Source organism: Triturus cristatus, chromosome 5_2 (assembly GCF_964204655.1).
Source record: "Triturus cristatus chromosome 5_2, aTriCri1.1, whole genome shotgun sequence".
In the NCBI taxonomy this organism is placed as follows: Eukaryota; Metazoa; Chordata; class Amphibia; order Caudata; family Salamandridae; genus Triturus; species Triturus cristatus.
This window is the reverse complement of record NC_140588.1, coordinates 494,510,573-494,524,345: the sequence shown is the minus strand read 5'-3', so window position 1 is coordinate 494,524,345 and position 13,773 is coordinate 494,510,573. Positions and strand designations below refer to the sequence as shown.

The 13,773-nt window shown below is 47.1% G+C and overlaps 1 long non-coding RNA gene across 1 annotated transcript; it reads right to left on the bottom strand.

The window, feature by feature from the left end:
- Positions 1 to 11,140: 11,140 nt before the first annotated feature.
- LOC146823199 (uncharacterized) lies at positions 11,141 to 12,974 on the bottom strand. The gene is made up of 4 exons (XR_014961884.1): positions 12,884 to 12,974; positions 12,052 to 12,199; positions 11,652 to 11,715; positions 11,141 to 11,182 (listed from the first exon to the last, which is right to left on the bottom strand). It is a non-coding gene; the product is annotated as an uncharacterized LOC146823199 (long non-coding RNA).
- Positions 12,975 to 13,773: the final 799 nt, after the last annotated feature.

The window sequence follows — 13,773 nt, the reverse complement described above, 5'->3', positions numbered from 1 at the left end:
ACGCTACATCTACCTACGTATGCTACCCAAAAGCTTCGTCTGCAGATTTTACCAGACATTTCGTCATTTACCCACTTAATGCTGACAATGGACTGGGTGAAAAGGTCAGTCTCTCAGGCCAATCGCTTATCGTAAGTTCCATAGAGCAAGCAGAAAATAATGGGTATTGTACGGGAATTCAATATATTCATGTATAAAATCTCCTCAGTTCTCCTAACTTGACGCTCTGCGGTTGCCACTTCCTTAAAAGCGGGTAACCTGCCCAGGAAGCAAGTACCAGTCCAGGATGCAGCCTACTGTATGTCGACAGCTTCAGGGGGATGTTGAACTTTGATACCGAGCACGGAGCACTCGGGTAGGGTGGGGGCTACTAGTTTGGATCAGAAGGCCTCGCAGACCTGCCTTCAGACTGCTATACACTAAAATTGCAGAGCTATGGTCAATTTAACAAAGAGGCCTACATATTGAACAGAAGGGCCTACACAGGGGTTTTATGCTGGCTGAGTGGTAAGGATGTCTCAGGATAATTATATAGCAACACAGGACCCGCTGGTCAATTTAATACGGCCTACAAATGCAGCTGGCAGGGCAAGGACAAGGGTCTCATACTTCAGGTGTGGACAGAACGGGCCAGGGGCCCCCTGTGATACAAAATCTACCCTCCTTCAAGGCTGTGGCAATGTAATAGACCATTGTGGGCAGAAGGAAGAGGCAATGGTAGTACAACCATACATGCCAACAGACCCGATTCAGCCAGGAAACGTCCAATGTTTTTAAGCTCAAATGGGCTTTATTTGATCTGTCTCCTGTCTACAATATCCTCTTTTTCAATGTAACTCAAAGGGGAAAATCAATACCCCAGTTTTTTTTCAAAATCTCCCTCTTACCAAGTTCAAAATGTTCGCAAGTATGGTACATTGGATCATGGAAGGAAATGGGATAGGGACATGGACTTGGATAACAGAGGACAGGAGGGACATGGAGAGGTGCACCAAACTGACCCTGCAGGGCAGGCATCAGGGTTTGCAGCAGCACAATACACCACACAGGGCATGCAGGATGGGAGTGCAGCACAACAATCCATAGAAAGCAAGAGGGAGGGGACAGGACCATGCACATGGACAACAGAGAACAGAGGGGCAAGAGGCAATGGTAGCTAGCTGACCATAATGGACAGACAGGAGAGAAAGCTGCAGCATAACAGACCACAAAGGGCAGGAGGGACGGATCAGGGGCATTACAATGGAACAGACAAGCCAGGAGGGAGGGAGTAGGGCTGGGGGCAAGGGGGCAGGGCAGGAGCAGCAAGATAGCCATGGAGGTCAGGCAGGATGGGCACTAGAAGCAAGACACACCATGAAGAGCAACAGTGAGACTGTGATGGCATACACACAGACCATGGAGGGAAGGTGGGAGGGGGTCAGGGGCAGCTAACTGACCACACAGGGAAGGTGGGAGGGGCCATGGCAGCACAGAAGACCATGCATGGCAAGTGGGAGGGTTAGTGGCAGCACAATGGCTATGATGGGCAAGAAGGAGGGTGGAGGGGCATGCACAAAGGACGATGGAGGATAGAAGGGAGGGTCAGGACCTGTGCACAGACAAGAAAGTTCAGGGGAAGGGACCTCACAACAGACCACACGGGGCAGGCAGGAGGAGCAGTTGCAGCACAACAGACCAGGGAGGGCAGAAGGGTGTGGCAGTACAATGGACCATGTAGGACAGGAGGAAGAAGATAGGGGCATGGCATGTGGACAGGCAGGGTGGAGGTGGCAGGGACAGGTTACAGTCATCTGACAATGCTAGGCAGGTGGGAGGGGAGTGGCAGCTCAACAGAACACTCAGAGTAGATAGGAGTGGCAGGTCCATGGGACATGGTGGGCAAAAAGGATGGAGCAGGGGCATGCACAAAGACATCGGAGGGCAGGGGGAAGGAGAATAGGTGCAGCAAGCTAAGCACAGAGTTTAAGCAGGAGGTCAATGATGGGGCATAGAATTGGGCAATGGAGGGCAGGAGGAGTGGACTGGTACATCATACTAAATTGAGGGCAGTGGCAGCACATCAGACCATGCATGGCAGGAGGGAGGAGGCTAGTCCATGGATTCACACAACAGAGGATAGGGAGGAAGGGGATGGGGCAGCAAGCTAACTGTTCAGAGAAGGCGGGTATTAGGAACTTTATTGTTTTTAAAACATTGTGTCTGTGCGAACTACTTAAAATATGAACAGGGGGGGGGAGGAGCCAAGATGGCGACCGGGACGGCAGCGTAGGCTCCCGGCTCCGTGAACCTCCGCGTCCCGCACAGATATCCTGCATGAGATCCTTAGCCTGCGCTATATGCCCGTGTTGGTGAATGAGAGCGGCAACCGACCGCGTGACTCTGAAGTTTCTGGCGGCGGTATCGCCGGAGAAACGTCCATTTGAAGTTTGCGGCCTGTGCAACCCTGGAACCGGGACCTCGAGTGGACAACATGGCCGGGCGGCAGTTCAACAACAGCGGCCTTTGGTGACTGGGTGGAGTCGGACTACCGGAGCGGTGCGAATATCGGCCTACATTTCGCCGTGGTCGTTCCTACCACTAAGCGTAGCGGAACGAGTGCATGCCCGAGGTGGCTAATCCAAGATTCTCCGGTGATTGACTCAGCCTTCGCCGGTGAGCTGCCCGGCCGCCGCCCGTAACTCGCCCTGATTCTTGCGGGCTGCTCCCGGATTTTCGCGGGCGCAGGTCCGTGGTGGGGATGACTGTTGCCCGGGACCACACACCGGATATATTTTTTGCCTGCCCCCGAAACCCTGTTTCCAGTGACATGGAACCTGAGGCGCTTGTCCCTGAGTCCTGGTCCCAATCTAGATTGGACCTACCCGGCGGCCATCTTGACAGGACGAAGTCTACCATCCTGTACGCTGGGTCGCAGCACGATTGGAAGTGTGCGACTATGAGGAGCGTAGCGGAGCGAGCGCCGAGAGCTGTGCTGGGGTATGGTGATCTTCTCGAGGCTCTCGGTGCCCTTCATTCCACCTTGGTTCACGGCGCCTGGGTATTGGGGAGTAAGCTTGATGGGGTGGCATCAGCGTCGGAACGGTTGCTGCCTGCCTGTCCCCAGGTACACAGGGACTTCCTGCGCTGCACACAGGAGGACAGTGTCGTGGCCGCCCCTGTGAATAGTGACCAGCTGGAAACTCCGGACAGTATACTAACGTGTGATCGGCTGGCTGTGGGTCTGGTCTGTTCCGGAGGTCTTGGACCTGAGTGGGGGGTGGTGGCCTTGTCCCGTGCGCGGCCTCCGGCGACCCAGGCAATGTCCAAGCAACGGTCGCCTGCTCTGGCTGATTCCGCCTTCTTGGACCCTGTGTGCAGTGCAGATCCTGGGGCAGCACTGGGAAAGACGACCCTCCATACTGCTGACTGTGTTGGTATTCAGAGACTTCCACCCTACCTGTGTGTGTCGCTTCCTGTTCTTTTTTGGACGCTCCTCTTCTTGGTAACATTGGACATGGCACTGGGTCGATGGGTATGCATGGGTAGATTCGCAAAGAGTGGCCAAGGATAAGGCTGATCCTTCAGAGGTGGTCATCTAATAGGCGGGCGGGCTCAGGGGTTGCGTGCTCTCACTGCATAACTGTTAGTGTAATAGGCGCATAATGCTCCCCATTTTTTTTTTTTTTGACATGATCGACTTTGTGTTGCTTATTGTTTGCTTTGGGGGAAAACATATTGTGCGGGAGGGAGAAGCCGGGGGCTTGTTTTGAAGGCCCTCCTCCAGTTTATTAATATTTTCTCTACCCCCCCGTCTGGTGGGGTTTCTTTCCTTACTCCTCTTTCTCTGTTTCTTCTATATTTCGGGTCTGGTTCCGGGGCGACAGGCACACTGCTGGGGGGGGGGGGGGGCCGTACTCATCTGCAGAGGTGCAGGGTGGGGGGATGGGGGAGGGGATCCTTTAGTCTTTAAACCCTTTTTTTCTATGGCCTCCTTTTTCTTCTCTTATTCTTCGTTGTCTTTCTTTTCTGGGATCAGCATGGTAGAACTCTTTCGTTGTTAATCTCTGCGTTTTAATGTGTGCCACAATTTCCGTGGTGTTTTCTGGGTTTTAGGGCAGGGGACTGCAGGCGCAAATGGCCGTGATATTCCTCCACATCCTGAACTTCCTGTTTCAGTGCCATTGATTAGATAAATTGTTGTTTATTGTTGATGTTTATTATTCTGCCTGCCATTTTCTGCTGCTGGGAAACTGTTTGGCACCTGATCCTTCCATCCTCTCTTATTATAAAATGAAAACCTTTTGTATCCTGGTCTCCTACTTGGGCTGTTCAGTGGCCGAGAGTATACTAGCATGGAGATTCTGCTCCCCGAGGTGCTGCCTGTGATGAATATTGATTTCTGTTGCTCTGACTGCTTAGCGGCCGGCCCCGAGGGTTGTAGGCCCATACTTGTTATTGGTTGAAATGTCAATAAAGGTTTTTCAAAAAAAAAAAAAAATATGAACAAGTATGCAGCATAATCTCACTTTTATTCAGGAAGAAGAGGACGTTTGTGACTGTGACTCCGGGCTCACTTGGCAGAAACACCCCCTGACCCTCCACCCCCTATCGCAAAATGTAATGCCCGTGAAAAGGGTAGGTGAACACAGTGTTATATAGAACATAGTCCTGAAAGCACGATTGAAAATGAAAACTAGATATAGTGTATGGTATAAACTATGCACCAAAAAGTGTGATATAAGATGAACCGGGCGTGAAATATAATATGCAATACATTGTGCGCAATGACAGATTCATTGGAGAGCGCGAGATAGCACAGGCACTAGCGCGTGCTATGCGATATGCGCCTTGGAGTGTAATATGCACAGGGCAGTGTTGTGTAACCTAACTAGTCTCTAAAGTTGTAATATAAAATATGTGCTGGGGAGTGTAACGTTGCATATGCACTGTGACAAAGATATGGATCCCAGATTGTAATATGTATGGCATAGCACTGTGCGTTATAACATAGGCATCGAGAAAGGCACGTTAGATGGGGCAATATAACCCGTGCGAAGACAAGTGTGGCATGACATATTCACGGGGTGGTGTTACAGTGCACATGGGCTAGAGAGTGTCATAGCATATGCACTAGCTAGTGGAATACAACACAGAGGTGTGTGGCACTCGGCAGGCAATGGTGGGTGTAACACAGCATTGGGCTCTGTCAGGAGCACGCTGTGACTCTCAAGTGATGTTCGTCCCCTTTCCAGAGAGTAAAATAAAAAGTATTACACATCCGGCAGTGGATGTGTGTTTTATTAACCGTGAGGGGGGTTTCTTGCATAGTTTTGGTCGAATTTTTGTCGAATCCCCTTTGAATGGCTTGGTGTGCATGTGTATTAAATGTGCCCGTCAATAGCTACCCATGTTTGTATCAATAAACGACAAGGGTGTTTACCATTATTAGGCACGGTAGGGCATCAGACATGTCAGAGCTTCACTAGTGGTGTAAATACATTCCACGTGGATTCATTGCATGCATAGTCGCCTTTTAATGAATATCACGCAAATCGTCATGGTGATAGGTACGTACGGTTTGTCCAGCATGTCCTAGGTGTGTCTATAAATATATATTTTTTAAAAATAATAAAAAACAGTGGCCGGCCCTGGGGATTGGGGTCAAAAAAATATAATTAGGAGACTGGCCCTGGGGGATGGGGTCATCAGGGCCAATAAATTAGAATAAGAAGGGGAACCAAACAGCCCCCCTTCTTAAAAAACTAAAATAAATAAAAGACTGGCATCGTGCCGGAGGCCATGCCCCCTCAGTGCAGCACTCTGCAAACGCGCCCCCAACAGGCATCTCCAGTATGCGCCAGGGAGCTGCGCTGCAGCCAGGTGTTCTGAGGCCAAGCCCCTTTTTACACCTCTCTGCACCGCAGCTCTGTGGCGCTTACTGGAGGTACCTAGTGGTCTAGTTTGACCCTAGGGACCCTTAGGATTCAGGGGGACTTAATCTCTCAACTTAGAACAGCCACAGGGCGCGTTTACACAGTGGTGAAGGGAGGGGACGGGGCCTGAGGTGACGTGTGCAAACACGCACTATGGCATGTTTTAAATTGGGGATATAATTTCCCTTCAATACTGAGGGCCCCTGGGGGCTAACTAGCCCACCAAGTGCTTCCAGTAAGCGCCACTGAGCTGCATTGCAGAGAGGTGGTCCAGGCCGTGCCACTTTTTACACCTCTCTGCAATGCAGCTCTGTGGCACTTACTGGAGGTACCTAGTGGGCTAGTTGGACCCTAGGGACCCTCAGGATTCAAATGAACTTAATCTCCCAACTAAAAATGGACACAGGGCATGTTTACACAGTGGTGAAGGGAGGGGACGGGGCCTGAGTTAACGTGTGCAAAAACGCCCTGTGGCCTGTTTTAAGAGGTAGTTTTAATCCCCATGCCCTATTATACACTAGGGGCTTACAGAGGAGGTCATGCTAATCACAGGGGGACCCCAACGCATAATGTTCCCTAGTGTATGTAGGTGTTTTCACTGTATTATAAGTGTCTTTTAACATAGCACTGGCTCTAGGACTGGTTAGTCAGACTCAGTTACCACCAGTATCCGTCTGAAAAAGTTGAGGGTACAGGATGATTTTGCAACAAGGCTTCTTTCTGCTCTTCTTTTTGTTCTTTCTGCACGTTATCCTTCTTCCTGCACTTATCTTCGTATTTGAGGACTTCTGTTGCTTCTTTCTGCACTTCTTTTGTTTCTTCCTGTGCATTTTTTCTTCTTTCTTCACATGTCCTATCTCTGTAGGCATAGTTAGAAATTAGCATTTAAAAAACCTTTGAAATTCACAGAAAAAACCATAGGTTTCAGGCACGTTATAGTTAGGAATTAGCATTTAAAAAACCTCAGAAATTCACTGAAAAAACCATAGGTTTCAGGGGTGTTATAGTTAGCTGGACTTTTCACTTGTACAAAACCATTGAAATTCCCCCGTTATAGTTAGTTCAGCTAACTATAACTCGCGCGCCCGCAATGCACTGCTGATGACGTCACATATTACATCACTCATGACATGGTCAGTGACATCACTCATGACATCACTGATGACATCTCAAATGACATCACTGATGACATCACTGATGACATCATCCTTGTGATAGAGTGGCAGACCTCCTCTCACCCTAATATAACCTTTGATACACACATTCAAAAATAGAGACTAAAATTTTCAAAACAATGGACATACCAATACCAGTTACAACAACCTCTTCAGTAATTCTAAGATCCACATACACATCCACTCATTCACCAACAGTCCTATACAGTCACTCATACATGTACTCACTCATCATATGTACTCATACACCTATACATCCTGTTACACAATGCCACTCATCCATAGAGTTACTCACACACATAGTCACTCATGCTAATAATGAATCAAACATACATTTACTTGCATATACAGTTATACACACACCACCATACTTACTTCTACGGAAACTTACACATACTTAGTCTTTTAAACAATCACTTATAGAAACACATACTTATTCATACAGGAACTCTTTCAATCTCTCACTCTCACATATACTCACATATATACACCAATAGTCACATATACTAGTTTAAAACATATGTAGTTACTCATAAAGACACTATTGAGACAGTCATTCACTCACTAACACACCCATACACACACTCATCCACCCATACAGTCCTGCACACATGCTGTGTTCAACACATACAAACAGTGAGTCACTCATTCATGCACCTATGCACTACGTAATACCCCCCACCGAACCATGCAGACACTCAGACTGATACTCAAAAAACCAACTAATAACCTATATAGACACCCATGTAGCTACTCACCAACCCATGCAGCCACTTATACACAAAGTGAGAGACTGATACAGATATTTACATATTTAAACATTACTCACTAAGCCATGTATTCACTATGATACACTTAATCAGTCAGTTACACAATCAATTTTTCAAAAACAAATCATCCATTTAGACACTTATATACCCATTTATTCTTCCATCGACCTTGAGATATACATATATAAAACATATTTAATTTTCAGAAAAACACACATTCACTGGATGATGTCATCAGTGATGTCATCAGTGATGTCATTTGAGATGTCATCAGTGATGTCATGAGTGATGTCACTGACCATGTCATGAGTGATGTAATATGTGACGTCATCAGCAGTGCATTGCGGGCGCGCGAGTTATAGTTAGCTGAACTAACTATAACGGGGGAATTTCAATGGTTTTGTACAAGTGAAAAGTCCAGCTAACTATAACACCCCTGAAACCTATGGTTTTTTCAGTGAATTTCTGAGGTTTTTTAAATGCTAATTCCTAACTATAACGTGCCTGAAACCTATGGTTTTTTCTGTGAATATATATATATATATATACACATATATATATATAGATAAATATACAGCCACAGTTTCTCAGATGAATGAGACACAGACTCTGCAGAGCTGGTCAGTGTTACCAGAGCTCCCCGTAAAAAAACATCCAAACACCACCTCACTCATCCTTGACAGTGAGGTACACCGGCGTCTGCTGGAGGTTGTAAAAAAAATGCTTTAATCACTGTGGAAAGCTCCACTGGTAAAAATACAACCAAACACGTTTATCCTCATAAGAGCCTTGATCATGGGTAGAAACTCTCTGCCTTTCAACTGTTCTCATGCTTTCACACTCAAGCAGGCGTCGGTGCACCTCACTGTCAAGGATGAGTGAGGTGGTGTTTGGATGTTTTTTACGGGGAGCTCCGGTCCAGTAACACTGACCGGCCCTGCAGAGTCTGCGGCTCATTTATCGGAGCAACCATGGCTGTGTTTGATTTTCAATTAGCCTGGCTCACCTAGCCTCCTAGAAGATCAAAAACAGAAATAACTCCATACGGAAATCATCAGGAGTGCGGGTAAGGGAATGCGAGATGATGTTTTTCACTTGCTGGCTGAAGGAGTACAAAATGCTATGTGGGAAAGATAAGTTTGGAACAACAGGTTAAAAACAGACATTGAACTTACTTTCAGTCTCCAGCGCAAGGCAGGATTGCAGCGTGTTCGTGATAGTGGACTAATAAAGTTTCAGCATGCTGCTGTCTACGTTGAAGAGAAGAAATAAAAGGACACACCTGTTGGCAAGTGCACTCTGGGAAATAACTGAACTGTAGTGTGAAAGCACGAGAACAGTATATATATTACCTAGTGGCGGTCGCCAGTAGGTAGTTATAGTTACAACCTAGTTTCCACAGGAAAAGCATTATTTGATTTGCTAATAACTTTGGCGTCGTTTGACGAATCTTCACGAAATTCTCCCAAAATAAATTCTATCCAGGTCAGCTCCTATCCTGAAAGTTTGGGGGTGATTTGTCAAGCGGGGGCTGAGAAAAAAGGGGGGTTCCAAAACACATTTTCCCACATGCGACGAGCTACAGCCCGAACTGCTGAACAGAACTACCCCAAATTTGGCAGAAAGTTAGAGCTTGGTTAAGAAAGCGACCTTTTTTGAAAATGGTGTAAATCCGTTCAGTAGTTTTTGAGAAATTCAAAGAATAAGAGTCAAAAAATCAATTTCCGCTAGGAAACTTTGTGCAAGGCTAGAGCCGAAAGTACTGAACGGAATTACCCCACATTTGGCGAAAAAGTAGTACTTGGATCAGAAAGCGACCATTTTTTTAAATGGTGTAAATCTGTTCAGTAGTTGCTGAGCAATTAGAAAAGTAAAAGTTTTGATATCTGGGTGGAGCCTAAGTCCCTTGCACGAGCTTCACTGTGATTGGCTGTCAAGACTCCAAACCAGGAAGTGTTGGCAGCCATCTTGTGACTCGGTAGAAGCGAGTCACCAGAAAACAGAGAAACAAAGATGTAAAACAAGAGAAGGGGGCAGGGTAGAATCACCCTGACCCCTTAGGCCTGGTCAGGGCCAAAGAAAGCATTTAAACAAAAAAAAAATATCGACGCAATTCACCATGGGGTTGCGGGTTCCCGCATTTTATTTTAATGAGACCCCGGGGTGGGATAGGTCCTGGGGGCATTTCTTAAAAAATAATAGCGGGGGCTCGGTGGGGCTGCGGGGGTCCGCTGGGGTCCCCGCAGACCTGGGGCTTCACTCATTTTGGGAGGGGGTTGCGCGGCCCCCCTCCTGGAGCCCTCCATGTGCTTATAACTTTGGCATCATTTGACAAATCTTTACTAAATTTGCCAGAAAGTTTCTCTTTTTTGGTCAGCTCATATCTTGAAAGTTTAGGGGTGTGAAAAAGTGTTTTCGCAATGCATTTTCAATAGTAATTTTTGAGATATTAAAGGGAAAAAAAGATATATATATCTGGACGGTGCCTAACTCCCGAGCACAAGCTTGCCTCTGATTGGCTGCTAACACCTCAAACCAGGAAGTGTTAGCAGCCATCTTGTGCATCGCATCGAGTGAAAATATAAAACAAAGGTCTTGGGGGCAATTTAATATACCGAAGCTGTCTGTGCGAGATACAGCTTTCACGCTGTGTCTCCCTACATCAGCAGGTAACGCACCCTTTTTCACCATCAACAGCATACCTCCATCAACATTCTTGGGTCCTCTAGTCTCCCTTTGCGAACCCCTTGTCGGCTCACAGCTCTTTGGGTGCGAGTTCTCGGGCCCACGGTTGTATCTTTGAAGCCAAGACTGGAACTATACCGCAGGTCTCTCTCTGCGAGATATGCTCTTCACGCTCCCTCTTCCCACATCACTGTTCTGAAGCTATCCCTTTGCAAGCTGACGGCCCGCACCTTTTCCTATACTAGTCGGCCCGCAGCTGTTACTCTGCGAGCTGGCCCGCAGCTCTCCCTCTGCGAACCGATGTGCCGCAGCTCTCCCTCTACGAGCCAGCCAGTTGGCCCGCTGGCTCCCAAGTCTCTGACAACAGATGCAATGGAGCCAACGATCATGCAGGTCGGACACTCAACACTGCTCCGACACCCACCCCAGCTTCCCCTTGTCCACCATCACCCCTCACCCCCACAAATTGGGTAATATTCTAAAAATGTTAATATGAAGATGCTTGTGAGGTTGGACAAATAAGAATCTTAGTCATGTATGGATTTACATATAAAATGTTTTATTCAAACAAAACAACAACAAATAAAACTATGTACAGCCATGTCGTGTCATCTCTGGACCATTTATGAATCGCAGCCTGCAAGACAAAAACAAAGATATAATGGTGCATCATGGATCCAGCGAAGGAGAGAAAGAAAGAGTGAGGGAGAAAGAGAGAAACAAAGAAACAAAGAAAGAGTGAGAGAGAGAGGATGAAAAAGAAAGAGAGAAATAGAGAGTGAGAGAGAGAAAGCGTGAGATACAAGGAAGAGAGAAAGAGAAAAACAGTGTGAGAGAGAGGAAGAGAGAGAGAGAAAGAGTGAGAGAGGGAAGAGAGAGAGAGAGAAAGAGTGAGAGAGAGAGGAAAACAGAGAAAGAGTGAGAGAGAAAAAGAGAGAAAGAGTAAGATAGAAGGAAAAGAGAGAGAGAAACAGTGTGAGAGAGAGGAAGAGAGAGAAAGAAAGAGTGAGAGAGAGGAAGAGACAGAGAAAGAGAGAAAGTGTGAGAGAGAGAAAGGATGAGATTTAGAGGGAGTGTTGACACTGGAGAAAATCTTTGCAGCTCACCTTTGTGCCACCGGTGTGTCTCCAACCACATGCCGGGACATAGTGCACCCTCAAGTTTAGTCATCTGAAAGATAGTATAGAATTAGTGATTGCAGAGTACATACAACTGCACACCCCTAAATCGCTGTCCCGCCCCTGGGCACCAAGGCTGCTGCACCCCATCGACTCCCATCACCCAGAGGTGTCTGTCTGACCTGCGCACCCAGGCTGCTGCACCCCATCCACTCCCACTGGCCAGAGGTGTCTGTCTGCTCCTGCACACCCAGGCTGCTGCACCACATCCACTCCCACTGCCCGGAGGTGTCTGCCCGCTCCGGCGCACCCAGGCTGCTACATACTATCCACTCCCACTGCTCAGAGGTGACTGCCCGCCACTGCGCAAACAAGCCTCTCTGCTCACCTTCCGCCACCAGCGTGTGTGTAAGAGGGTGCACCATGTGCCGAAGCAACTTTCTCAGCCGTTGTCAGGATGGCCAAGCATCATCGCAGGTTCTACAGGCGTTCAGCTGTGGTGGTGTTGGGGGGGACGTTGATTCATGAATCACAGCCTGTTAGACAAAATGCAAGATAAGATTGTGCGTCATGCGTCCATCAAAGGAGAGAGAAAGAAAGAGTTAGAGGAAGACAGGGAGAAAAAGAAGGAAGGAGTGAGAGGAATACAGAGAGAAAGAGAGAAACAGTGGGAGTGACAGGAAGAGAGAGAGAAAAAGAAAGAAAGAGTGAGAGGAAGACAGAGAGAAAGAGTGAGAGAGATGAAGAGAGAGAGAAAGATGAAGAGAGAGAAAGAGAGAGAGAGAAAGAGTGATAGAGATGAAGAGAGAGAGAAAGAGTGAGAGAGAGGAAGAGAGAGAGAAAGAGTGAGGAAGAGAGAGAGAGAGAGAGAGAGAGAGAGAGAGAGAGAGAAAGAGAAAGAGTGAGAGAGAGAAAGACAGAGAAAGAGAGAAAGAGTGGGATACAAGGAAGAGAGAAAGAGAAAAACAGTGTGAGAGAGAGAGGAAGAGAGAGGGAAACAGTGTGAGAGAGAGAAAAGAGAGAGAAAGAGTGAGACACAGGAAGAGAGAGAAAGAATGAGAGAGAGAGGAAGAGACAGAGAAAGAGAGAAAGAGTGTGATAGAGAGAAAGGAAGGAAGAGATAGAGAGTGAGAGAGAGAGAAAGAGTGTGAGTGACAGAAAGGAAGAGATGGAGAGGGAGAGTGAGTGTTGACACTGTGGAGAAAATACTCACAGCTCACCTTTCTGCCACCGGTGTATCTCCAACCACGTGCCGGGATATAGGGCAGCCCTCAAGCTTAGTCATCCGAAACATAGTATGGAATCAGTAATGGATGAGTATATACAAGTGCACAATTTGTGAACCAAAGCCTGCAAGACAAAAAGAAAGATAAGATGGTGTGTCATGCGTCCAGCAAAGGAGAGAGAGAGAGAGAGAGAAAGAGAGAAAGAGTGAGAGAGAGAAAGAGTGAGATACAAGGAAGAAAGAAACAGAGTAAGAGAGAGGAAGAGAGAGAGAGAAAGAGTTACAGAGAGGAAGAGAGAGAAAGAAAGAATGAGAGAGAGGAAGAGACAGAGATAGAGAGTGAGAGACAGAAAGGAAGAGATAGAGAGTGAGAGAGAGAGAAAGATTGTGAGGGACAGAAAGAAAGAGATAGAGAAGATCACAGCCTGTTAGACAAAAAGCAAGATAAGATTGTGCATCATGCGTCCATCTAAGGCCAGAGAAAGAGAGATAGAGAGAGAAAGAAAGAGTGAGAGGAAGACAGAGAGAAAAAGAAAGAAAGAGTGAGAGGAAGACAAAGAGGAAGAGAGAAAGAGTGAGAGAGACGAAGAGAGAGAGAAACAGTGAGAGAGAGGAAGTGAGAGAGAGAGAGTGTGAGAAACAGGAAGAGAGAGAGAAAGAGAGAAACAGTGTGAGAAGAAGAGAGAGAGAAAGAGTGTGAAGGAGAGAAAGGAAGAGAGGAAGAGGGACAGTGAGTGCCCATACTGTTGACAAAACACTCACAGCTCACCTTTACACCACCGCTGTGTCTCCAACCACATGCCGGGACCTAGTGGAGCCCTCAAGCTCCCACATCTGAAACATAGTAGAGAATTAGTAATAGGAGAGTATATACGACTGTGTACT